The sequence below is a fragment of the Pleurodeles waltl genome, chromosome 5 (assembly GCF_031143425.1).
Source record: "Pleurodeles waltl isolate 20211129_DDA chromosome 5, aPleWal1.hap1.20221129, whole genome shotgun sequence".
In the NCBI taxonomy this organism is placed as follows: Eukaryota; Metazoa; Chordata; class Amphibia; order Caudata; family Salamandridae; genus Pleurodeles; species Pleurodeles waltl.
In genome coordinates, this window is record NC_090444.1 from 382,668,086 (window position 1) to 382,694,687 (window position 26,602).

At 42.5% G+C, this 26,602-nt stretch overlaps 1 protein-coding gene across 4 annotated transcripts in view; it reads left to right on the forward strand.

Moving 5' to 3' along the window:
• Positions 1-26,602, forward strand: part of PAK5 (p21 (RAC1) activated kinase 5) — an 864,076-nt gene that overhangs the window by 119,029 nt on the left and 718,445 nt on the right. Inside the window, exon 4 of one of the 4 annotated variants that reach the window (XM_069234135.1) lies at positions 16,713-16,742. The exons of the other annotated variants lie outside the window; for them this stretch is intronic. The gene's annotated coding sequence lies outside the window, so the exon portion shown is untranslated. The remainder of the gene's footprint in view (positions 1-16,712; positions 16,743-26,602) is intronic. 4 annotated transcript variants of the gene reach the window in all.

Below are 26,602 nucleotides of genomic sequence, written 5' to 3' on the forward strand. Positions count from 1 at the left end.
TTCTCTGTGTAGCATTTTGAATTCCTCTAACAGAGTATTAAGGGTTCCTGAGGAATCTGATATTCCTGGTGCACTTGTTGCTGAAGAATCACTTTAGGCCAACCCCGTGGCACAGGCTTGGGTGATTGTAGGAGGTTGGTTGCAGGCCCTACAAGCAACCCAAGCTCCACAGGATGGAAGGCCATGTGTGGTGTGGGGCTGGGCATTTATAGGGGGTTGGCTGCAGGGCCTGGCCTGTTGCCAAGCCCTGTAGCCAACTCCCACCGGGCAGGGCCGGAGGTCATGGGTGGCATGGGGTTGGGTGCTTATAGGGAGTTACAGAAGAATCACTACCAATCACTGTATCATTTGGCGCAATTTCACAGGATATATTACTTTCTTTAAGCAGGGTTTTCTCTTTCATACCCTCTCTATGCAGGTGATCCTACTTCTTATTGAATGTCAAGATGAGACCTGATTTGTAATCTTTGTAATCCCTTACAAATGTACTTTGTTTTTCATTCTTGCTCTCTTCCTCCATGAAGATTCTCTTTTGTATTCAACTCCCTTAATTAGTTGCAAAGATGCTCAATTTCTTTCTTTAAAATTGTATTTCTTTCCTTCATCAAGATTCTCAGCATCCCTATCAAACATGTTTTTAGAATTTTCAGACTACTTCTGAAGCATTTTCACATCTGGATTCTCAAAGGTGGGAACTGGGAGCATTTGTATTCCTCAGGGTATACATCCACTGTCTGAATACTTCTGTAGAGATACTGCCTCCCACCATTTAGTCATTTTTTTCTGATGTAATTTTTCAGGTTTATCATATTTCTGTTGCTTAGTAAAAGTTATCTGAATAGTAGTTCCTGTTGGCATTAGTCTCTTATGCATGCCCACAAAGAAGATTTTATCAACTTTCTCCTATCATGTTGCATCTCTCTGAGCAGCCATAATGATTACATATTACCAACCAATCCTTGTGCTGTCAATAATCCTCAGCTGCCCCCTCACACAAAAACTCATGATTATACTTATTTTTGAGGGAATGAGTCCTGTCTGCTCAAATGTTATTCAATTGTTAAAGCCATAATAGCACACATCTTTGCTGAGTGAGCACTACTTGTGATTTGGCCACTGACTCCCAACCGGTACCGAAACCTCATGTCCTCCGACTTAAATGAAACAGTCCTTTTACAGGGAGTTGTGCCACTGCCTTGCGTGCACTGTATAGCTTTTATTCAATTGGGCGGGCGTCTGGAACCATTGATTCACACTCCAAACCTCATTGTTTCCTCCCAGTAGTTCCCCTCATGCCACTTGCTATGGTTTCATGCAGTCGGTCTGGAAGCGCCCGCACCATCAAACCAAAGTCCCTTTATTAACCATGCAAACAAAAAACTGTGTACACAAAAATTTATTATTGTGATATTTGCTACCCCCGACATTTCGGCCGTAGCCTTTAATTTATTAGAGAGACTGCCAGAAGATTTATCTAGGCTAGGATCTAGTGTTACATTGAAATCTCCCATTAAGGTCAAATTAAACACACTGAGCACTAATTATATTGAGCAGGACACTAAACAAAACATATTGACTGCTTTCATAGAACAATTATTTTACTCATAGCCTTTTCAACAGCCAACATTTTCTGTGAAGCAACATGATTTGTAGGGTCCATCTGGAAATGTATTAAAATGAAAGTTAACATTATCTCAAAGTATTTACATCTGAGTCCCTGTGTTGCGCAAGTTAAATCAGCAGTTTTTGCATCAGAGGTACATTTTCAGTGTTTTACTTTGGTAGTTTAAAAAGTTTAAATGTAAAATAGTAAATTAAAATATATAAAAGTAATATTAATTTAGCATAAAACAAATAGTATAATTCATAAAAGATATAATTACATTTAAATGACGAATCATATGAAGTATTACATTTAAAATGGAATATATACATGTGTGTGTGTGTCTGTCTGTGTGTGTGTGTGTGTGTGTGTGTATGTATATATATATACATATATATATATATGTTTGTGTGTGTTGGGAAGTCCTCCTTTTTGCCCTGATCACCCCCAAACTATTTGGACAGATACTGGTGGTTACTGACTCTTGGCTGTGCCCTGGGTACTGCTTACCAGTCCCAGGGCCAGTGCTGTGTGTAAAGTAGATATGCAAATTAGGCTAATTATAATTGGCAGTGTCAACCTTCCTATACGTCCCTAGTATATGGTAGGGCATGTAGGTTTAGGGAACCCAGCATAGTTAGAGCACCCATAGGTGCACTGCTGAGGTTCCCAGTGTCATTTTAGAGGCAGGCTTGCCTTGCTGGCTCCTTTTAAACTAAAGGTACATGTAGATTCGACTTTGTATTTAAAAGTACTTCCAAAGTCTTAATCTACCTTATTTTTACATATAAGTCACCCCTAAGGTATGCCCTAAGTGCCCCTAGGGCTGGGTGCTATGTAACTATAAGCCGGGACCTTGTAAAATGTGTTTTATAAACCCTGGTGAGGTAAAGTAGCCAAATTTGTTTTCCCTTACTGTAGTGAATGGGCTCCATAGCCTAAAATGGGGAGGCTTTATTTTAATTACTAAAGTCCCAAAAGGAGCTATTTATATCAAGTTTGGTACCAAACATATTGTTATAGTAAATCCAACAACCTGCCATTGTTGAATTTAATATAACTAGTTCAGGAAAAGAGTTTTAGAACTCTACCTGAAAGTTGCCAACGTCAGCTCTGTAGTGCTCTTCTCCTCTGGCAGCCTGGCCAGGCTTCCTTGATGAGGTGTGAAGTGGCCTGGGCTGAAGACAAAGAATGTGCCTAGGGAAAGAGATCTGCCTCAGCAGATGGCGGGAGAGCTGGCAAACTGGACGACAAAGGAGGAAAGGACATTTGGAGCAGCCCAAGACCGCCCCCATTTCATGCAAACCCAGACAACCAGGTGCCCTCTTGATTAGATTAGAAGAGGGCAGGAAAGGGGTGTGCTAAGGATACTTAGCCACACCAGTAGGTGGACTCAGCCAGACCTAACCACCAACATTTTCAACCATTTTGGATTCTTAAAGAATGTTGTTCCCTGGGAATGATTTTTGCCACACTTCCCAGGAAGTGGTCATCTAAGAGGGTGGTAGCCTGCCTGTGATTGGACAGTTGCCTCCCCTGCTTTTCACCCCAGGAGCAAGGAAAAAGTTGGCAGAGCTGCACCCACAACTCAGATCTCTACATGGAACAACATCAGAAGAAAAAGGACTGCAGTGCTGGACCCCTGACCTGTGCCTGGACACTGCACTCTGAAGGACTGCACCAGCTGCACACTTGGGCTCCACCACAAAAAAGACTTTGCCTGAGTTCAACTGGTTCAAGAAGGGGCTTCCTGCTTGCCTTGCTACAGGTGAAAATAGCTAACCAGAGTACCCTGCATCAAATCCTGATGGAACTGACCAGCTGACCACTGTCCAGTGGTCATTTTGGCGTTTGAGCCAGGTGCATTCTGGGAGTTGGAGTCCTAACGCTCAAGGAGCAACTCAGAGCTTCTGGAACCTTGGGGTGAGCTGTGGACTCCTAAAGGACCTTCAAATACCTTCTGGAAGAAAATCCAGAAGTTTGGAGAAGATTGGAGAATGTTTGGTAAAAAGCTCCATAAAGGGACTGACCGGACGTCGTAAGTCAAGCTGGCTTACGTCGACTGTGACATGGCCTGACTTGCAGGTTTGTCCCGCTGAAAACTGTCCAGAGCCCCAGACTTCAAGGATTTCACCGGGGGCTCCTGGAAAGGCAATCTGACAACATCGACTCAAAATCAGCTTGCTGTGAACGGTTGTGCGACGGCAGAGACCAAATGCTCCCAAAAAGTGACAAAGTTCATACGTAAAAAGTTGACCGGGACTACCCGCGCAGCATACCTGAGGAGGACTCCAGGGACGTCGGATCAAGATTCATCTTCGGCCCGGATGAAGATTTCCATCCTGAAAAATTGACTAAGTACCAAGGTAGAATACTTTACCGAGGTCTCCTGCGACGCGTATCCAACGAGGGATCCATGGAGGTTGGATCAGATTGGTGACTTCATCCTGCTGAAAAAAATCTTCAAGAAAAAAAACAAGTCCAACGGTAAACTTTTGACCGAGACCTCCCACTTGCAGTAGCCGAGCAGGGCTCCATCACGGTCTGCCTTAAACTTTGACTTTGCCCAGTCGAGATGCAACCAAATATCCTGAGTGACGCTTTTAGTTTGTATGTGCTAAAAAACATTAATTATTTTAAAAAATCATTTTGGTGTCAAATTAAGGATGGAAATATTTCCTATTGTTCTAAATTGGTTTTGGATTTTTAAACAGTTTCCTGTGTTTTTATTTTATTACTGTTTTGTGATATTTGAATGCTTTACACACTTTGTCCCCTAAGTTAAGCCTTGTTGCTCATTGCCAAGCTACCAAGAGTTAAGCCGGGGTTAATTTATTGAGACCTGACTGGACCTAATGGGGGATAGTAGCCTATTGCTAAGTGTAGGTACTTCCCTGCCCTTACCAGTAATCCACTTTCCAACAATATATATATGTTCTTGCAAGCATCACTGCTCTGCAACTATGTGATTCGGCGGCACCAAGCTCCCAAAAATATCCCACAGGTGTTTTCAGTGCAAAAAATAGACAAAAATCTCCCCATGAGTAAGTGCAAAAGAAAAAAAAATACGGAATTGCAATGGCTGATGCGTTTCAGCATGCTGCCTTCTACTGGGCCTCCATAGCCATCATGGCACTCAAGCTTTCTTTTATAGTCCTACCTACATCACATTGCCCAGTTCAACACTAGCACAATAATTTGTGCAAGAAATCTCTCATGTTCGCAGCACAGCACAATGCATGATTATCATATATCATTCCACAACAGTGCAACCCACCCCACCTGTTAATAAATTCCATTTTCTGTGCACCATTCCTGTTTACATTCACATCAAATAGAGTATCTTTGTACATAATTGCTCCTGTAGTTTTGTTCACATTGTTACATCACTCTGAAATTCATTCGTATTACAATCACGACCTCACGGTTCTTTTCACCCAATCCATTTTTCAAGTTTTTTTCAACATTATTAATAATTTTCTCATGTGCCCAGTCTCATGATTATCACAATGTTTTGTTTTATACCCGATTTCTATGATTATTTACAACATTTTACCAGTTCATCCACTTATTGTTCCATTAATAAACATTATTTCAACCACCTCTGTGCATCGCCTTTAGCTGTGTGTGACGGCGGTTTGCCACAGGACTTGGCCGCAGCCCCCGATAAGCACTCAAACTTGCACCGTGCACTAGGTAATACATATATGTATATATCACTGAATGGTGGTCGCCACTAGATAGTTATAGTTAGGACCATGTTGCCATAGAAAAAACTTTTTTTGACTTGACACTCACGCACCCACACACAGATCCACTGACAGAGACAGACTTGTGGCCAACCTGCGCTGTGCACGGCCAAAGGCCGTGGGCTGTGGTGTTAGAGCAACGTATAGTAATTAAAATTACTTTACATTAAGAAATTCATGGAAAAAACAAAGGTTACAGAGACGTTGTACTTAGGTTCTGAATTTACCCGTACAAAACCATAGAAATTCAGCATTTATAGTTAGAGTTGTTTTAAGTAACTATAACTTGCGCCCTAAGGTAACTATAACTCCCGCCTTCACCATGGAGAGCTAATTACTCCATATATTATATCATTGATGAGAGCTTGTATGGCATCTTTGATATGATTACTGCAACAGTTGAAATAAAATTGTTGATAAGAAAATTGTTTATGGCAATGACGTGAATTATGGTTACCTTAGGGCCCGAGTTATAGTTACTTGAAAGAACTCTAACTATAACTGCTGAATTTCTGTAGTTTTATGCGGGTACATTCAGAACCTAACTATAACGTGTCTGTAACCTTTGTTTTTTTTAGTAAATATATATATACAGGGAGTGCAGAATTATTAGGCAAGTTGTATTTTTGAGGATTAATTTTATTATTGAACAACAACCATGTTCTCAATGAACCCAAAAAACTCATAAATATCAAAGCTGAATATTTTTGGAAGTAGTTTTTAGTTTGTTTTTAGTTTTAGCTATGTTAGGGGGATATCTGTGTGTGCAGGTGACTATTACTGTGCATAATTATTAGGCAACTTAACAAAAAACAAATATATACCCATTTCAATTATTTATTATTACCAGTGAAACCAATATAACATCTCAACATTCACAAATATACATTTCTGACATTCAAAAACAAAACAAAAACAAATCAGTGACCAATATAGCCACCTTTCTTTGCAAGGACACTCAAAAGCCTGCCATCCATGGATTCTGTCAGTGTTTTGATCTGTTCACCATCAACATTGCGTGCAGCAGCAACCACAGCCTCCCAGACACTGTTCAGAGAGGTGTACTGTTTTCCCTCCTTGTAAATCTCACATTTGATGATGGACCACAGGTTCTCAATGGGGTTCAGATCAGGTGAACAAGGAGGCCATGTCATTAGATTTCCTTCTTTTATACCCTTTCTTGCCAGCCACGCTGTGGAGTACTTGGACGCGTGTGATGGAGCATTGTCCTGCATGAAAATCATGTTTTTCTTGAAGGATGCAGACTTCTTCCTGTACCACTGCTTGAAGAAGGTGTCTTCCAGGAACTGGCAGTAGGACTGGGAGTTGAGCTTGACTCCATCCTCAACCCGAAAAGGCCCCACAAGCTCATCTTTGATGATACCAGCCCAAACCAGTACTCCACCTCCACCTTGCTGGCGTCTGAGTCGGACTGGAGCTCTCTGCCCTTTACCAATCCAGCCACGGGCCCATCCATCTGGCCCATCAAGACTCACTCTCATTTCATCAGTCCATAAAACCTTAGAAAAATCAGTCTTGAGATATTTCTTGGCCCAGTCTTGACGTTTCAGCTTGTGTGTCTTGTTCAGTGGTGGTCGTCTTTCAGCCTTTCTTACCTTGGCCATGTCTCTGAGTATTGCACACCTTGTGCTTTTGGGCACTCCAGTGATGTTGCAGCTCTGAAATATGGCCAAACTGGTGGCAAGTGGCATCGTGGCAGCTGCACGCTTGACTTTTCTCAGTTCATGGGCAGTTATTTTGCGCCTTGGTTTTTCCACACGCTTCTTGCGACCCTGTTGACTATTTTGAATGAAACGCTTGATTGTTCGATGATCACGCTTCAGAAGCTTTGCAATTTTAAGAGTGCTGCATCCCTCTGCAAGATATCTCTCTATTTTTGACTTTTCTGAGCCTGTCAAGTCCTTCTTTTGACCCATTTTGCCAAAGGAAAGGAAGTTGCCTAATAATTATGCACACCTGATATAGGGTGTTGATGTCATTAGACCACACCCCTTCTCATTACAGAGATGCACATCACCTAATATGCTTAATTGGTAGTAGGCTTTCGAGCCTATACAGCTTGGAGTAAGACAACATGCATGAAGAGGATGATGTGGTCAAAATACTCATTTGCCTAATAATTCTGCACTCCCTGTATATATATATATATATATATATATATATATATATATATATATATATATATATATATACACATACATATACACTCACACACACACTAAGGCACACTTACTGAGGCGATGTCAATTGCCAGTAAATTTCATCTTTATTAGCTGATGTTGCAGGAAGACCAATATGTATCCTATGGTCATATGGGTGGATACTTACAAACTTACCTGCGAAGAATGTACTCCTGATTTAACACCTCCGTATGTTTAGACCTGTGAAATAACACCTGACATTTAATCATGCTACCCAGAATGTGATTAGAAGATCTGTGGAAAGTGTAACAGAAACAATACTGGATATTACACCATTAGTTTTATATATTTACATTACACATCTTCTATCGAATATCTGTATATTTGTAATAAGAGTGTATACTTCTCAATTGTCACAAGTCATTATTCCAATCTGCCTCTTACTTGCAATACTGTCTTTCTGAATATGGTTTCCTGTACTCCATAAACAGAATGGAAGAATGTTACAAGTTTCTTCTAACAACCCAAGGCAACAGAACCACACACAGTTAGAATATTTTGCTGACAGACTATCTCATCTACTTCCTGTCTGCTGCCTTTGGTTTCCTTCAGTATCTTTTGGTTTGCTTCTATACCAAGTAAGTACACCATTGCTTTTGATATAATATTATTTGGACAACCCGTAAAGTAACTGGTAAAGCAAGTTACTTGGCATCCCTTGGTTGGGATTGCCGAGTACACATTAATAGAGCTCTCTGTTGTACATGTCAAGGGACAATGAAGAGAATTTGAAGCCATCTTTGACCTGCATTCCCAGGTTATTAATTTCTAAGAGTAAAGTGTGGCAATTAGTTTTTCAAAGGATGTGACAACTGTGCACACAACATTTCCCATGTTTTGGAGTTCATGGTCAAACATTCCTTATCTTTACTCAAGTGATAAAAGTCCTCAGCTGTTGGCCTATACAAGCCCCAGTTCATATGAGCCATTGTTAATAGTACTGCACAAGTCAAGTTCCTTCTTTCAGTGACCAGGATATTTAAACTCAGAGCTGTCTGTATTGCAGGTGACTGAAGCCACCAGCCTCAGCAATAGTACTTTTTTATCAATCCTAGTCAAGACACATTTTCTTTCTCAGTGGGGCCTGATTCCCAAAGCTTTTTCCCAAGAGTAGATGGGACCAACTCTTGACAATTCAAGAGTAGGCCAGGAGTAAGTCAGACCTATTAACACAAATATTATTCTGAATGGTCTCATTAATAGGAAGAGGTCTTTAAAATAATGTCAGTGGGATTTTCAACAAAGCCCAATAGAATAGCGATTCACCATCACTATGTTCAAGGCGATGCCTTTCATCTGCAACTTTTAAGTCTAAATTCATTTAGTAATCTCTCTCTGACTTTCTCTTTTCTCTCTCTCTCTCTCTCTCTCTCTCTCTCTCTCTCTCTCTTTTTCCATCTCTCTCTGTCTCTCCCTCTCTTTTTCATTCACACTCTTTTAGCCTCTCTCTTACTTTCTCTTTTGCTGACACTGTATGTATGTTGTATTTGTATAGTGCAAACCTAGCCAAAAGTTACCAGAGTGCGGTTCAGGGTCAAAAGTAAGCATAATGTTAACTAGTGACAGGTGAGTTAGCCTGTTATTGGATGTTACTGCATTGTGATATAGTGTTCTTCAAAGAGGTGCATCTTCAACTCTTTCCTAAACTGGGACAGTGTTAAGGCAGTCCTCATGGATTTGGGATGTTGTTCTAGATCCTTTGTGCATAAATAAAAGTGTTGGTCCCTTGTTTTGCTTTTTTTATGCCTCTTAGTCTGAAGTCTGATGGTGGCCTGGCTCTGGTTGTGCAGAGAGCCACCACGGATTCTGAACTTTTCTGCAGGATAATCAGGAACGCTGTTCATGATAGCTTTGTAAATGATGTGGCTGTTTTTGAAGATGATGCAGGCTAGTAAGGGGAGAAAAAAAGTCAATCATGATGGCAGGGATATAATCATATTTCTCCCAGCCTTGTATTAGATGTGTTGCTGCATAAAGATACCCAAAAGGGGTGCCACAGTGGAGTCTAGGATGTCATGGAACAGGGTGTTACCACCATCAGGACGTGCGAGTACAAGGGTCTGAACAGACGCTCTGAAGTCACCTTCTAGAAAGAAATTGTGTCATTTTCTTTAGAAGAGAGAGCTCGTACCAGGCTGTCATTTTTGGCAATGTTACTTGAGGGTGAGATTGGTATCAAAGTTGAAAGGAAGCAACTTGTTTTTTGGTAATAACCAGGTTTGTACTATTTTGTGCCATTTGTTGTTGGCAGATGACAGGAATTCTGTTTTGGTTGGCTTGACCTTCAGGAAGGTGCTGGAAATCCAGTTCCGAATGAGGTACAGACAGAGTTTGATGTAATGGATGTCTGAAGCAGAGGAAATTTTCAGGTAGAGTTGTGTATTGTCAGCATATTGGTGAATCTTAATGTTATCTATAGAGACTTAAGGGACACCATATAGAGGTTGAAGATGCCAGGGGACTCTGCAAGTGAAAAGAATCTTTAGGAACTTGGGAATGCCCATATGATCAAACTGACGCCAGTTGGAAAGGTATGAGGAAATACATTGCCAGTGAATCACATTCAAGATTCCAGGGTATGGATGAGGGTTGGATGGTTGACTGTGTTGAAAGCAGTTGAGAGGTACTGCAAAATAAGAGGCAAAGGTTATCTTAATCTGCAGTTGGAAGGCATTATATGTGATAGCTAATGTAGGAGGCTGGCTCTTTATATAGTGCACAAAAATGATGTGCACTCTGTAGAGAGTCCAAGCAACCCCACTTTGGTTTACAGAGGTAAAAACCAGACCACCCCAATGCTCTAATTTTTAAGGTAGCTTGGTTGAGCAGCTATGCCAATCATGGAGAAGTGCTAAGCATTTGTTGTACTCAAAGCATCAATAAATCTGGGCACACACTCAACTCGAGACCAATTTACAAAAATACTTCTGATTTTTATAAACTTTTTAAGACCAAGATCATCAAAATCTGGTAAGTACTTTCATGTTATCATTTTTCAAAGCGTAGATGTCTTGTTTCTGTGTGTAATTACCCACCATAGGAATCAATGGGAGAGAACTTTAAAAATGCATATTAAATCAGGCAATGCGTTTACCAGTGTCTCCTTTTGTTTTTAGGTCAAGGTTGTTGAGATGTCCTGTGAGCCAGCTGGGAAAGTTTGAGTGGCTACCGATTCATGTGGGAACAGCTGCTGAAAGTCCTTGGAGCTGGTGTGGGACCACTGTGGGGGACCATTTGGAAAAGCACTGCACAGGCAGTCTTTGAGATGAGTCCGGTGAGTCCCTTTGGAGTGTAGAGGTCGCAAGGGGTGGGGGGCCCTTAGAGCACACAAGGTTCTCTGATGTAGGAGCCAGGGAGGACGGGTGCAGACAGAAGAGTGAGCCAAGAGCTGTGTGCAGAGGTGCCTTGAAACCAGGAGGCAGGTCTCTTTGAGGGTGGATTGCAAGTCAGCAGGGCCACACTGAGGGGTGTTTCTTACGTGTCCTGAAGTCCCTTGAGTGGAGCTTGCTTCTGTTTCTTGGAAAGTCTGGACTGAACTTTTTTTCTGAGTGTCCGATGTTGGGGTTCCGGTACCCTGGCTATTGCACGGTTCAGCCACTGGAGGTCGCAGTACCACCAAACTTAGCACACTTGCAGGGTTTGTCCTCCGGGTCTATCGGCTAAATTTGATCTGGCTGCTATGCCCGCTTCCTTGTTCAGCGGCCAGTCAGTGAACTGGACTTCACTAGTCTTTGCTTCTTTGTTGCAAGAAGTGATACCTTTACTCTGGAGGGAAGTCCTTGGAAATTTTCAGAAGGATGGAGGTCCTCTAGGGTTTTGTAGAGTCTGTCCAATGTCCAGTCAACCCCTCAGCGGTGACTGTCGAGTCCTGGGTGCAGCAGGCAGAGTTTGGGGCATTTTAATTTGTGCAGCAGAACATCTGTTCTCAGGCCTTGGGTCTTCTTTGTTGCTGGCCTTCTTCTGTCCCTGGAAGCTCATCTGCAGGTCTAGGGGTGCCCACTCAATACTGCATTTAATGGGCATTTAAGGGAGTTCCTAGTAGTGATGATTGGGTCATCTACCTTAGGGTGGCTACACCCACTCTATGACCACTTCCTGTGGGCAGAGGTTACTTCCCTATCCCTGATTGGTGTTTACCTACCATGCAAGATGGAGGAAAATGAAATGGAGTGGACACATTGCATGCAATCTCTCGGGGTGGTGCAAGCTGAGGGTGACCACTCATCCTGTTCTTTGAGCATTTTCCCGCTGTTGGTCCCACCAAAAGTGGGGGTTTGCAACAGGGTCGGCCATCTGCTGCTTGCAACAGGGCTGGGGGTCGAGTTTCAAGCTTTGAAGCTCGCAGGCAGGGCTGCGCACATTCCTGGGGGACGAGGTGTAACACCTCTTCCCAGAAAGGGCGTTGTTTTCTGAACAAGAGAGAGCAAAGGCTCTCGCCCCAGGGTTTCAGAATCTTCTCTGCTGGTGGCAGGATGGTTGTGACCGGCCAGCAACTATGCCAGTGTTAGTTAGCTTTTTCAAGGGTCACCACTAAGGTGGCCCCTGCATAGCTTTTGCATTAAATCCAGTACTGGCACCAGTTTGGATTTATTGTTCTGAGTTATTTGATACCAAACAACCCAGGGTTCAGAATGGCCATCATGTAGCTGTGAAATTTGTATTGACCAGTGTCCAGCACTTGCTTTGAAAATGGCTGCTCTGTTCACTTACTGTGTTTTAGATTGGGCAAGGACACAATAGGGGCAATTGCTCATGCATCTATGAACACACATGCAAGATAGTGCACCCTGTCTTAGGGCTGAAAGCCCTGCCAGAGGGGTGACTTACCTATATTGCATTTTAGGACTGCGCCAGGCCACTCAGCCTGCATTGGCAGTGCTGGGTGCACTTGGATGCATGGTCCCTGAGGGTGGCACAATCTGTGCTGCTGCTCTCAGGGGCCTACCATTAGGACCCCATGCCCTGGGTACCTAAGCACCGTTTACTGGGGACTTATAGTGGCAGCTCAAGGTGTTGCCAATTGTACCAATGCATATCATCAGTTTTGGGAAAGAGATCTGGCCCTGGGAACATGGTTAGCAGGAGCCCTAAGAACTAACAACTTTGAAACTGCATCAGATACCAGGCAAAAAGTGGGGGTGTAGCCATGCCAAAAGAGGCATGTTCTCACAGGGAAGAAAGCAGTCTCTATGTTGCAGTATGATCTGAATCCAGATTGATAGTCATCCAGAAGATGGTTAGCATGATGGGTTCTTGTAGTTGAGCTTTGACTGCTTTTTCAATGATATTTCTGATGAAGGGTAGCTGAGTGATGGTCTGGTAGTTGGGGAGGTCATCACAGGATTTCTAATGAAGGTTTCTTTAGGAGCAGGAGGAACTGGCCTAGTTTGAGAGTTTCCAGAATGATACCTTGATTGAAGGTGGTGTTGACAATGTTGAGTATGAGGGCTTCCCCAGTGAGAGCTTTGATGAAGGAAGAGGGTAAAATGTCATCTTGAAAGGAAGTGGCTTTGAGGAAGTTGAGTGTATCAGTGTAATTTGTGAGAGAACGCTTTAGAGAATGCCCATTGTGGTGGAATTTCTACAAGTAGGTGTTAGCGCTAGAAGAGGGCATTGGGGTTAGTATTTTTCTTCCATTTTCTTTCCTGTCTACAGGTGAAGCGTTTATTGTCAACAAGATCTTTAGAGTGCCAAGGTGCTTAAGGTTTGAACTTGCATTTTTGTTAGAGCGTCGAGATTCCTCTAGTTTTCCAAAAAGCATTGAAGCTATTTAGAAGGGTGCTGGTATCCAGTGTGGCATTAGCACAGTGAGAAATGAGGTCATGCTTTAGTTTGTTGATGGAAAAGTCCTTGAAGGATCTGAATGGTTTGGCTTTTTTTCGGTTGCCTTCAGTTTGTTGGTAAGATACTGAGCAGGGAGAAATGGATAATGAGGTGGGCTTTCCAGTCCAGGAGTATGGGTGGTTTGTATTGGACTGCTGGGGATGTTGAAAAGATGAGGCCTTTGACGTGTGTTGTTGCATAATGTCCTGAACTTAATTGAGTGTGTTGTTGAGTGGGACACGAGTGTCCTTTCCTTCTTTTGTTTTAGCTTGTTCTGTGTGGAAGGTTGAAGTCGCCCAAGAGGGTGATGTGGGTGTGTCAGATCGATGGTGTGGTGAGGATGTCTGAGAAGGCATCAGTGAAGTCCTTGTTCTTCCAAGGTGGACTTTAGATGAGATGGAAGGTAGTGTTCTGAATTACAGAGGGTGGAAGTGGCATGGCATGGACATGAGTGTCACTTGCTTGCTGGGTGCGCGACAAGTAGCATTTATGGACGACAGTAAGGCCTCCTCCCTTCTTATGTTTGTGCTCTACATGATGGATGCTGTAGCCTGTGGGAAGAAGGGCATCTAGGCTGTGTTAGCATGTGAGTGTGAACCATGTTTCTGTGATAAAGAGGGCATCAAGCTTGTGGTAGTTGAAGGTGCCTTTTGTAATAGGAGCATGAAGTAGTGCAGAGTGGGCCTAAATGGGAATGAGTTGGAATGTGTATCCTTTAGTTTGAGGGTGTGCAAGGGTTAGTTAGATATTAATGCAGTTGGGTCTATGTGTAGTGAGGATGCATTGTGAGTGTCTTTGTCATCGTAATCTGGGTGTGATTGTGGAGGCTGGCAGTATGGGGCACTTAGTGAGTGTTAGAAATGGGGTCCTTGGTTGACAGTCAGGTTACCCCCTGTTCAAGCAAGGACCCTCACTCTAGTCAGGGTAAAAGAGAATCACCCTCAGCTAACCCCTGCTTACCCCCTTGGTAGCTTGGCAGAGCAGTAGGCTTAATTTCAGAGCGCTAGGTGTAAAGTATTTGTACCAACACACACAGTAACTTCATGTAAACACTACAAAATGACACAACACCGGTTTAGAAAAATAGGAAATATTTATCTAAACAAAACAAGACCAAAACGACAAAAATCCGACATACACAAGTCAAGTTATGAATTTTTAGATATTAAACTCAAAAATAGCGCTTAGAAACAAAAATGCTTCGATTAGCTGTTAACACGGCGTTGTGACGGAGTCATTCCCCACAAGCCGACACCAGCGGCGCCGGACACGGAGTCGTGTAGACTCCCAAGTACAGTACCTTTGGTGAAGAGTGAAATCAAGCCGATGCGCGAAGTCGGGTATCGCAGCGTCTGTGCGAAACGTTGAATCCGTGCACTTCGAGCGGCGTCGGTCACGACATGGTGCGGCGACTTCCACGGAGTCGCGGACTTCAGCGGGGCTGCTGCGGCGTCCAGCCTGCGAAGAGCGTCGCGTTCCAGCGAAGGTCACGGCGTCGGGTGCAGGCGGCGTTACCGGATTCAGCAGCGGCGTCGGTCCGGAGTCGTCCGAAGTCGATTTCCTTGGATTTCCAATAGCTTTCCTTTCAAGGGCCCAGGGACTGGATAGGGCACCACTTGTCAGCGCAGGAGTCTCTCCAGAGACTCCAGGTGCTGGCAGAGAGAAGTCTTTGCTGTCCCTGAGACTTCAAACAACAGGAGGCAAGCTCTAAAATCAAGCCCTTGGAGATTTCTTCACAAGATGGAAGGCACACAAAGTCCAGTCTTTGCCCTCTTACTCTGGCAGAAGCAGCACTGCAGGAAAGCTCCACAAAGCACAGTCACAGGCAGGGCAGCACTTCTTCCTCAGCTATCAGCTCTTCTCCAGGCAGAGGTTCCTCTTGGTTCCAGAAGTGTTTCTAAAGTCTGTAGATTTGGGTGCCCTTCTTATACCCATTTTAGTCTTTGAAGTCACCTTTCTTCAAAGGGGACTCACACCTACTTGTGAAATCCTGCCTTGCCCAGGCAAGGCCTCAGACACACACCAGGGGGTTGGAGCCGGCATTGTCAGAGGCAGGCACAGTCCTTTCAGATGAGAGTGACCACTCCACCCCTCCCTCCTAGCAGAGATGGCTAATCAGGAAATGCAGGTTACACCCCAGCCCCCTTTGTGTCACTGTCTAGTGCGGGTGAAAAACAACCCAACTGTCAAACTGACCCAGACAGGGAATCCACAAACAAGGCAGAGTCACAGAATGGTTTAAGCAAGAAAATGCTCACTTTCTAAAAGTGGCATTTTCAAACGCACAATCTTAAAATCAACTTTACTAAAAGATGTATTTTTTAATTGTGAGTTCAGGGACCCCCAAACTCCACATGTCCATCTACTCTCTAGGGGAATCTACACTTTAATCATATTTAAAGGTAGCCCCCATATTATCCTATGAGAGAGACAGGCCTTGCAACAGTGAAAAACGAAATTGGCAGTATTTCACTGTCAGGACATATAAACCACATTACTATATGTCCTATCTTATCCATACACTGCACCCTGCCCTTGCGGCTACCTAGGGCCTACCTTAGGGGTGCCTTACATGTAAGAAAAGGGAAGGTTTAGGCCTTGCAAGTGGGTACACTTGCCAAGTCGAATTTACAGTGTAAAAATACACTTACAGACACTGCAGTGGCAGGTCTGAGACATGATTACAGGGTTACTTGTGTGGGTGGCACAACCAGTGATGCAGGCCCACTAGTAACATTTGATTTACAGGCCCTGGGCACCTCCAGTGCACTTTACTAGGGACTTAACAGTAAAACAAATATGCAATCATGGAGAACCAATTACGTACACATTTTAAACAGGAGCACTTGCACTTTAGCACTGGTTAGCAGTGGTAAAGTGCCCAGAGTAACAAAAACAGTAAAATCAGAGTCCAGCACACATCAACAACCTGGGGAACAGAGGCAAAAAGTTAAGGGAGACCACGCCAAGGATGAAAAGTCTAACAGTGAGGGACATGGTTATATCTTCCTATGAAAGTTATGTGGAACAGACTTTCTGGTCAAAGACCCTTCCTGGCCCTAACAGGTCCAAACAGCAGTGTACTTGTATCTGCCCCCCCTTTACTGAGGACACCCTGAGGAGTTGATTAAAGAAGAAGGACGTCACAGAGTTTTGTCATTTCTTGTGCAGATGGACAAGGGGAAATTCAGTAATGTCACATGCCATTCAGATGGGTGATGGGAAAGGAATACCTTATGCCTGGGTTCTTGTTTAAAAGGGGCATTTGTCAGGAAACCAGTGATGTCACCCTGTCCCTCTCTTTCTCTTTTTTAGGTCGAGCTCACAAGCGCTTTTCGACCTGTTGTAAGTATTCTGTGGGCTTTTAGCTGCGCCCATCTCACGCCAATCACTTTCACTCGTTTGTGAGCTTGATTTTCTAAAATCCCTTGATGTCATTGGTAAATGCTTTACGTTTGTCCCGTCTTGGGGCGTTTTTTTTTTACCGCCTTGCAGACTGACCCTGTTACATGGATTCTTGCACGCTGATATACTTTACCATGTGCACATTTTTTTTTCTGTTGTCTCTCCCCTTCATTCTCTATGGCCGCCATGGGGTTCATAGTGCAAACTCCGTATGTGGTATTGAAGCGCTGGTCACAGTGTTCACACTGTTACCTAATCAGAGTTTCTTTTGGCTCTCCCCTTCATGCTCCATAGCTTTCACAAAAACGGTTGTAATTAATAAATGCAGTCAACACAGCGTGAGAGCCAATACTACAGTATTCACTGCACTCAGGATACTCACCCCATAATGCTTTGCAGGCCTTTAATTTTAGAAAACATTTTTGCTCATAGCTCATCCTGTGGTGGTCCTAGGACAATGGGACTACCTCCAAAACATTCATAACAATGTGCTTTTTCTGTCTACATAATCTCCAGGTCCCCCAAAATAATAACCTCTTCCACCATTCAGTGTCTGTTTAAACTTTCTCATGGCTGGAACTTATACAGCTTGGATTAGTTTGTGTTTTAAGGTCCTTGTTTGTAATGTCATTGCAGTAGGCCTGTTACTTCAGAAAATGTGTAAGGCACTTCGCCCTCTAGCAGCTAAGTATATGGTTACACTACATTACTTTCTGCCATTCTCTTTTCATGTGGTTATGCCCTCTATGAGCTGACTATATGGTTATATGAGCATGTTTCTTACAAATGCTATTTTCATTGTGGTGTCCTCTAAAGGTTATTCTGAGCATTACAGTCTAATGCTAAAAGTTTATTTCTGATAAAGGTTTTTATTGGGTTTACATGATAATTGTATATTTTTATCAATCTCTCCTTATTGCAAGTATGACCATGATTCAGGCCAACTTAACATCTTTGTTACACTATGACTGTTTGAACTCTCTTGATATATTTGGGTGCCCCTTCTAGATGATTTCTCTTGTTACTCCTCCATGGCTGTCTTGTTTCTTTTTTTGGGGGAATTGTGTTAGCCAGCTGCCCATGAACCCTAGTGGTGGGGTGGTGAAAGTGGTATTCTATTGGAATTAGCACAGCAGAATCAAATTAGAATGCTAAATGACAACATTTTCATTTTTGGCCGCAGAAAGAGGAAAAAGGTAAACTGAAGTGCTTTAGTTATATGCAGGGCCATTGGAATTATGTGACAGGAAAAAACAAAATTATGAGGCAGGGTTGACTCATTTATGTGGTAAACAAAAGTCCAGTTATGAATTTACATTACCAATGGCTTTAACTCAAGCAAATGCAAGACCTATTGCATTGCAAATGCTTGTTTTTCTTTACTTCTCATTCTCCTGTCTATCTCCCTTTCACTCTCCATTTTCTCCCTTTCGCCCATCTCATTCTGTCTCTTACTGACACTCTCTATCTCTCTCACCCCATTGTTTTCTGTTTCCAACTCCCTCTCTGTTTGGTGGTTTTCTAGAAAGAGACACATTCAGCCTTTTAAAGAGTTGAACCTAGAGGGCGGAACGTGTAAGGATGCTAGTAAAAGTTTAGTTGGAAACTTCTGTTTGAAATTAGAATATGTTCCTTCTTGAAAATGACTGCAGATTTCATCTTTGTCTGGCATTTAATTGATTTTTCAAATATTAAACATTTCCATCTTAAACCAAACGCGATTTATAGCTATGAGCACACTGCTCACATATGGATGCCCCTTTATTTTGTTGTAATGTTCATAATGGAACAGGTACAGTGCACCAGAGAGAAGCAGTACGAGCATCAGCCTTCAACTCAGAATCAAATGGCATCCGTCATATTGAGGATAGGGCATACAAGTCCTAGAAATCAGTTTGCTGTATACTTTCCTTGATCATATAGTGACAGTGTTCGAAAAAGCAACACTTTCAGTATCGTTCTGATCACAACAGTGTCTGGCAGACGAGAGCACGAAAAGTACAGGACTTGATGTTCTCAGATCCATGAACGTGCAAGTAGGTATCCCTTTTTCTCAGCAACGTGTTCTTTTCTGTTTTAAAAATAGTCCTTCGAGTGCTATCATCTGAATGTTTGAGAAGCCAGCTGAAGGAGATAGGCTTAGTAGTTCAGATAAGCCGGTGAATTTCCACGATAGGCAATGTTATATGAATAACAAAGAATAATGTTGGTTTTGCGTACACATCTTCAATTTGGCGCTTCGAGCCCGCTGACTATAATTTCTAAATATCGTAGACTGTAAGAAAATTAATTTGGTAATGCATATAATTCATACCGGTCAGTGCACTGTTTTAAACTGTGAAGAGAGGGCACTCCCATTCATACATAACTACATTTTGCTAAATAATCAAGTATGTGAGCCACTATATAAGTGCAACATCATAATATGTGGAAATCTATCTGCTTATTAAATAGTTGGCCATTATTTTCTTAGTGCAAGCGCAGTCTGTCGTCAGAGTGACTTTAGTAAGCAAAATGATGTCCCGTGTCGCCTTTGATAGTTCTTAGCACACGGTCCAAATTCCCTGGTCCTTATTTCATTAAGGTGAAGAGCTGCTGTGGTGACAGGCTTGTTTGTTCCAAATAAAAAGGCATACATCTATGTATATTTTTACTTCATTTGTAATTTTTGACTGATTTATTGTTATTAGAATACCTCCCCTTCCCATGTCAACACCCTGTTGTTTCCCATGTTGCGGGTGAGGCAAGCTTGCTAGCTTTATGAGTATGATGGAGGTTTGGGGACGTGAGCTTCAGATTTTCCAACAATCACACTGGCATGTTAAAATACGTTTTGGACAAGTGGTGGTGGGGGGCATGAGGGGGCCCAAGCGGTAGAGGAAAGGGAGAAGAATGCAAATTGGTAGAAGTACTTAGTGAGCGAAAACAAAATATTTTGTAAAAATAGCCAACATTTTCGAGGACTTTCAAAACAGAGAAGGAAAGAGTTTCTGTGCGTTTGTGTCTGTGTGGTATGTAAACATTCCTGGTGAAATCTGACAGATACCTCACCATACTTGACTGAAATAACTTGTATCCATCTATTTATCAAAAATAGATTTATTGGGGGTGGAACACCCCAAACATCCCCCCTGAAACTAACCCCCTTCTCGATAATAGACCCTATGGTTGTCTCACCCATCCTTACCTTGTTGTTTAGGGGTAGAGGAGGTGCATTGTCCCACCTGGCGGAAGGAGCAAAAAAATGGCTTGGATTTGCGACACCTAAATTTAATGTGAAAATAATGCATTGAGAAGGCGTCTGTATTAAATAAGGAGTGTTTTGGCTGTGCTTCTGATGTTGTGTTTTTGAAAACGAGCCTTTTCAAAAAACTATCAGGTCTTGAAACCTATTGAGTTGGCCTATGCCTTTTGGCGACAAAGGGAAAAAAGTGCATGATTCTACCACATCATTTTGTAGACTTGTGCATGCATGATGATGTCAATATGCATGCAAACCTATAAAATAATGGGGGTGCCATTGTTTTTCTTCGTTTGTTGATCTGAGATGGATGTGTACATTTAAAAAAAATAACATAAGCATTAGCCTGAAAGAAAGGGGCAATTTGCTGCTCCCCCCTCCCCCACCAACTCAAACAAAAGAAGCTGTTTGGTGTGGTGGCAATGGAGGAATGGGTGGAAGAAGCAGTAGGGAATGGCTGGGGTGAGAGGTAAAGCAGCACATGAGAGAACGAAACAAGGGGCTGAGGAAGAAGCACACGAGTGAGAAAACATGGAGCACTGGGGAGGCAGGGAGTCTGATGGGAGGAAATGCACACGAAAGGAGAGATTGCTGCAGGAGGGAGAAGTCAACACAGAGCACTGGGGCAGGTATTTGACAGGGGGAATAAGCACGAGGGAGAGAGTTGAAAATCACTTACACTCCCCTGAGTGGTTAAGCAAAAATAAGCAAAAGTAGTTCCCTAAAAATGAGCAGTGGAAGGATAGATGCCTGCCAGTCAGAGAGATTGTTAAGAGGTTATGATCTGGGGAGGGGTGGAACAAAGGCAAGATCAACAAGCTGGGACAAGTAAAGCTTCCAATAAGAAGCAAGCATGTCTGTGACAATAAAGCCAACCACTGATATGGAAAAGGGTTGCCTATAAGCCCCTGTAAGTTTTTGCTAAGCCCACAATAGGCCGTTTGTGAAAGTACAGTTTGCACGGTCCAGTAGACTCAAATTGAAATGCTGCTACTGTGGAACCATCTGCAGGTCTTCAGCTCTTGCAAATATTGTTTTGGTTAGCCTGCCTCATCTCCTAAACAACATCTGGCTTTTTGATCTCGGAATGGATCTTTCCTGCAAATCTCCAGGAGATCATAAGTTAAGTGGTACTTATGGAGGAGGATTATCCTATCAAACATGATATGCAGAGTCAGAGTGATGATGAACTCAAAGTTGACTAATTATCAGATATAATTGACACTGACACTGGAGTACAGGAGATGGTTTGCACAAATGGGTGATTTAACAACAAATCTTTGAGTATCTGTGGGATAACCGACCTACATGTTGAGAGATACTCAGTCATGGTCAGAGTAAAAGACCATCTGCCTTTTTCAACAGATAGTGCATAAAGGTCTTGTTCGAAATGTACTGTTTAAATTGGGGTTGAATTTGGCAGACCTATCATATTTCTTACTGCCTTAGTCAAAGTAAGGAAAGGGGGTGTGCCAAGGTAGCTGTCATCCTAAGTGGGGAAGACTGTAACATCTTGAATAGTTAGACACTCAGATTTTGCTGAGTCAGAAGGGACCAAACTGCCTGGGCAATCTCTGTGGACAAAGGACTAACTATTGTATATGGGACTGAGAATGCATGCAGTGTGAGATCTGCTGCCACTTTCATTACTCGAGGCCTTTTCAGCCTAGTGGCCAGGCTCAGTAAAGTTGGCATCTCTGGTACTGTCCAAGCCATGTTCTATCCTACCTTGAAGGGAGCTTCAGGTTTCAAAGATTATCATCAGTTGTGGGTTCAAAAAAGCTCACTATTCTCCCTAAATTGGAGTTTAAAGGCATTGGGGGATAAGGATCTAGGGATAGCGATTTTCAATGTGTATGTATAACCTTTGGCCCATATTATTAAAACATATTACTATAATGCAGTGATCTATGCCGAAAACACACAACTTACATCATTCATTTGTACCAAAACTCTACATCCAATTTGAGAGACTGATTGTCATTCAGCATGGGATGACCCTTAACTTTCTGTAATTAAACGCTCCCAAACATGAATACATTTCCCTTGGTAATATGAAACCTTGTTAGCACACCACCTTCTACCACTCTGTGACAGAGAATCCTCTAAATAATCATTAGGGTCAATCCCTAGTTGGTCTGTTAGAGCAGGCTGTCTCTCTTGAAACCCATTTTAACTCTGCTTTCTTTTCTTGGTTTCCAAGATTCTTCTTTTATTGGTATTACTTTAGTCTAAGGTGCTACTTGGCCACTGCAGTATTCTATTGTTAGACCTGACAGATTCTAGATGTGTGAAGTTGCAGAAGAGCCAGCTGAATCCTGCACTCATGAAGTTGCACAAGATCTAAAACCTTGTGTATTAGAACTTTGCATCACTGAAAAAATATGTTTCTGCAGTACGAAAAGCACTAAATTAGTTATCAATAAGGCAGAGTGTGCTTCAAAATCATTTACTTAATATGCAAGGTTTCCTATGGTTACAACTCCCCCCGGTAGAGCTTTTATTTTATATAGGTCCCTCATACCTCGGAGCACTGGCTTTTTCTTAAGGCAAGTACTGAGGATAAGGCAGCCTAAAACAGGTGGCTGCTCACTAAGGTATTTGAGGACAAAGGGCCTGTTAGACCTAGCATCCTTGCTGTGGTCTCCCATGTCTTTTTTGCCTCTGCTTCCCATGTTTTGACTGTGTGCTGGACTCTGTTTTTGCTGTTTTTGGTACTATGGGCACTTTACCACTGCTGACCAGTGCTTAAGTGCAAGTGCTCCGATGTAAAGTGTATGTGTAATTGGCTTGTCCTGATTGGCGTATTTGATTTACTAGTAAGTCCCTAGTGAGGCGCACAGGACCTGTAAATTAAATGGTAGTTGTGGGCCTGCAGCAATGGTTGTGCCACCCACATTAGTAGCCCTGTAAACATGGCTCAGACCTGCCACTGCAGTGCCTGTGTGTGCAGGTTTAAACTGCCAATTCGACCTGGCAAATGTACCCCTTTGCCAGGCTTCCCTTTTTTCGCATGTAAGGCACCCCTAAGGTAGGCCCTTGGTAGCCCCATGGGCAGGGTGCAGTGTATGTTAAAGGTAGGACATGTGTTGATGTGTTTTACATGTCATAGCAGTGAAATACTGCCAAATTCGGTTTTCACTGTTGTAAGGCCTATCTCTCTCATAGGTTAACATGGGGGCTGCCTTTAAATATTCTCAAAGTGCAGTTCCCTTTGAGAGCAGATTGAAATATGGAGTTTGGTGTCTCTCAATGCACAATTTAAAAATACATCTTTTAGTGAAGTTAGTTTTTAGATTGTTAGTTTGAAAATGCCACCTTTAGAGATTGTCATGCCTTAACCATTCTGTGACTCTGCCTGTTTGTGGATTCTCTGTCTCGTCACACTGTCAGTTGTGATGGTTACACTGTACCATGCAACTTAACATTATGTGGTTGCTGTTGACGTAGATAATGAAGCTCCTTGCTCCTGTGACTGCTCCCACATTGCTTGGTTTTTTTACGACTTTCCTTCTTTCTCATCCTCAAATCTCTTAATCTCCCCCTCTCTACCTTAACACGGTGTTTTCTCCGTTTTTCTGTCTCTGCTAGCCTCTCATTCATTCCTTTCTCAGTTTTTCTGTCTCTGCTAGCCTCTCATTCATTCCTTTCTCAGTTTTTCTGTCTCTGCTAGCCTCTCTTTCATTCATTCTCTCTACATCCTTCTCTTTAATACTCTGTGTGTGTGTGTATGCGTGTCCGTCTCTGTGGTGTGTTACTAAGTATATGAATCAGTGTGAAACTATATACACAACTGTGTGTCTGTGTGTTTTAGCTGTGCAGTACTAATATATTTTAACAACTTAATTACCAACGAACTGTATGTTGATTTCTCTGGCAACCTGCACTGAAAATGTACTGCAATGCCATACCTATCGTCATCTAGTGGAAAGGATGAGCATTCCAGGCTTGCAATTACCCAATAACACTGAGCAGGGCACAGATCAAATAAACATTGGCAAAGCCAACTGGTCTTGCCTTTAAAAGGCGATACCTGAGCTATTGGCCATTTCCAATGTATTTTCCCAATGACAGTGGCAAAGGTATTAAAAAACATGGCTGCTGGTGTGTCAGGAGGCATTTAGATGTGTAAGCATGCATGGGTGGCATACTTGGACCACCAGTATATTACGACACATGCACACACATTGGTAGGCATCTTGGAATGGTTTTCATGGTAAATAAGAAGCATTCCAAGATGGCTGTTGTTGCATATACATAAATTTGCATTCATCATGATGCACTGGTGACCCTTTGGGCTTTTTTATTTAAGGATTTATTTACTGTTCCAAAATTACCAGCGTCCATGTTGGAATGCTAAATTAAAAAAAAATTAGTACAGAAGTGCATAATGAAAGAAGTGAGTGACCTGTACAGAGTGTGTAACTGCTGGGCCCTTGCAAAAATAATGTTCAATCTTTTTAAAAGAAATCAGGAGGAAGTGGAGGAGCAGGGAAGGGGAGCGGTAGCCAAATGGGCCAGTGATGGCCCAGGAGCTGCAAACTATGAAAGTAATGCACTCCAATGCAGTGCTCAATTTTAATTGAAAAAATAGTTACCTGATGTCAGCTGTGGAAGCATACAGCTTATGTAATCAAAATGGCAGTAAAGAAGTTAGGGGCAGATAAAAAGAAGAATAGAAGAAGTCTGTTGAATCAAGAGCCTTGAACTGTGAAGGAATATAAAGCCAGCTAGTCAAAGCCACCTGATCATGATTAACAGGCTGACCTAAAGCTCACTCTATGTATTATTGTATTGCATACAATATGTCTTTGACCATTGACACTTAACACTGTCTACAGTTAAGACCTAAAACTTGTCTGTAAGTAAGACCTACACACTCTGTAGGTAAGACCTAAAACGCAGTGGCACTGATCACATACCTTGGCCAAACCATGAACCGGTTGTAAACTGGCTTCATATCTTAACGTTGCCTTTGGATGTGTTTGAAATTTTATTGTTTGTATTATTCTGTAATATTATGAGGATACTGTCTTTTAATCATATGCTTAACAGAACATCTTTTACTGAAATTGTTTAGGGTCTTTTCTCATAACTGTTACAATGTATTCTAAGAAACAGAAGTATTCTTCTGAGGTCAGCAGTCTTTTCTTGTTATAAAAATCTTAGTCCTACTGATGAAGATGCTGTAGGTGTGTGTATGTGGCTGTGTATCTGTGAAGTAATTACTGATCGATTCAATGAATAAGGAAATATTGTAGCACCTTAGGTGACATGGACAATGTGTAATTCTCAGTGAGCTTTTGGCCAAGGTGTTTTTGCAGGGCCGCTAGATCAAGTGGCACATTTACCAATCGGGTTCAGTTCAGACTTCAGTGACAATATCTGTTTGGCCAGACAAGAGCTTTTTGGTCATTTATGTATTCCTAGACAGTTTAAATCTTTTTGCTCCAGGGCCTTCACCGATTGGCTTTAGGTATTGTCAATTAAATTTAGCAAAGGCCCCATTAATATTTTAGTCTTACAATTTTCTGTTGGCTGCGTGAGTTTTTATTTTGCCTTGACTGCAATGCAGGACGGACTTTTTTATATCTGAAATCGGTTGGCAAAATTACCAGTAGCACTAGGGAGTGAGCACTGATCCCAGGATCTAAAAAAATAGATGAAAAAGCCACACCTTTTCTATACTATCCATTCTACAGATGATTTCCGAACTTTAGTGCAATTGATTTGACTTTCTTTTTACTACGTGTGCCCGCCTGATCTTACAAATGTCAGACCTATTGGCGTTGCCAATGCTGTTTTCCAGTTTGTGTTACTCCCGTTAAACTGTCTTCTGCGTCTTGGTACTTTACCAAGCTGCATTACAGCGCAATAGATTACATATTCAACACAAGACTGCATGCAAGTGTGAAGGTAATTGGAGTTTCAGAGAGTTGACAGCTTTAGGTGTTACTGTATGGATGAAAGGAAAGAACATGTCAGCACAATACTCTTTTTACAAACATTTGTTATAAGGAAATATCTGTGCTGGCTACAGTGGAGGTCTGTTATCCAACATTCTAGATTCTGAACTCTCAGAGGTGTGATGATGACTATTTAAAACTCTTGAAAGGATCATCATGCTATCATCACTTGGAGATGTCCCTGAAACTGAATACCGCACGCAGTGTTTGTGAGAAAGTGCCTTTTTTTACATGGTTAGCCCCCCCTTTTTTGCCTTGTATTTGATATGGTTTGAAAGTTGTTAGTGCCCACAGCCCCTGTTAACCAGGTTCCCTGGGCCAGATCTCTTTCCCAAAACTGTTGTGATTCATTGGGACAATTGGCAACACCTTTAGCTGCCACTATAAGTCCCTTATAAATGGTACTTAGCTACCCAGGGCATAGGCCCCTGAGGGCAGCAGCACAGATTGTGCCACCCTAAGGGACCATGCTTCCAAGTGTACCCAGCATTGCCATTGCAGACTGAGGCCCTCATTACGCTTTGGGGTTCTTTTTTCAAGACCTCCCAAACCGCTGTAGCTAGCATACCGCCAGCAACGGTATGCTGGCCGCC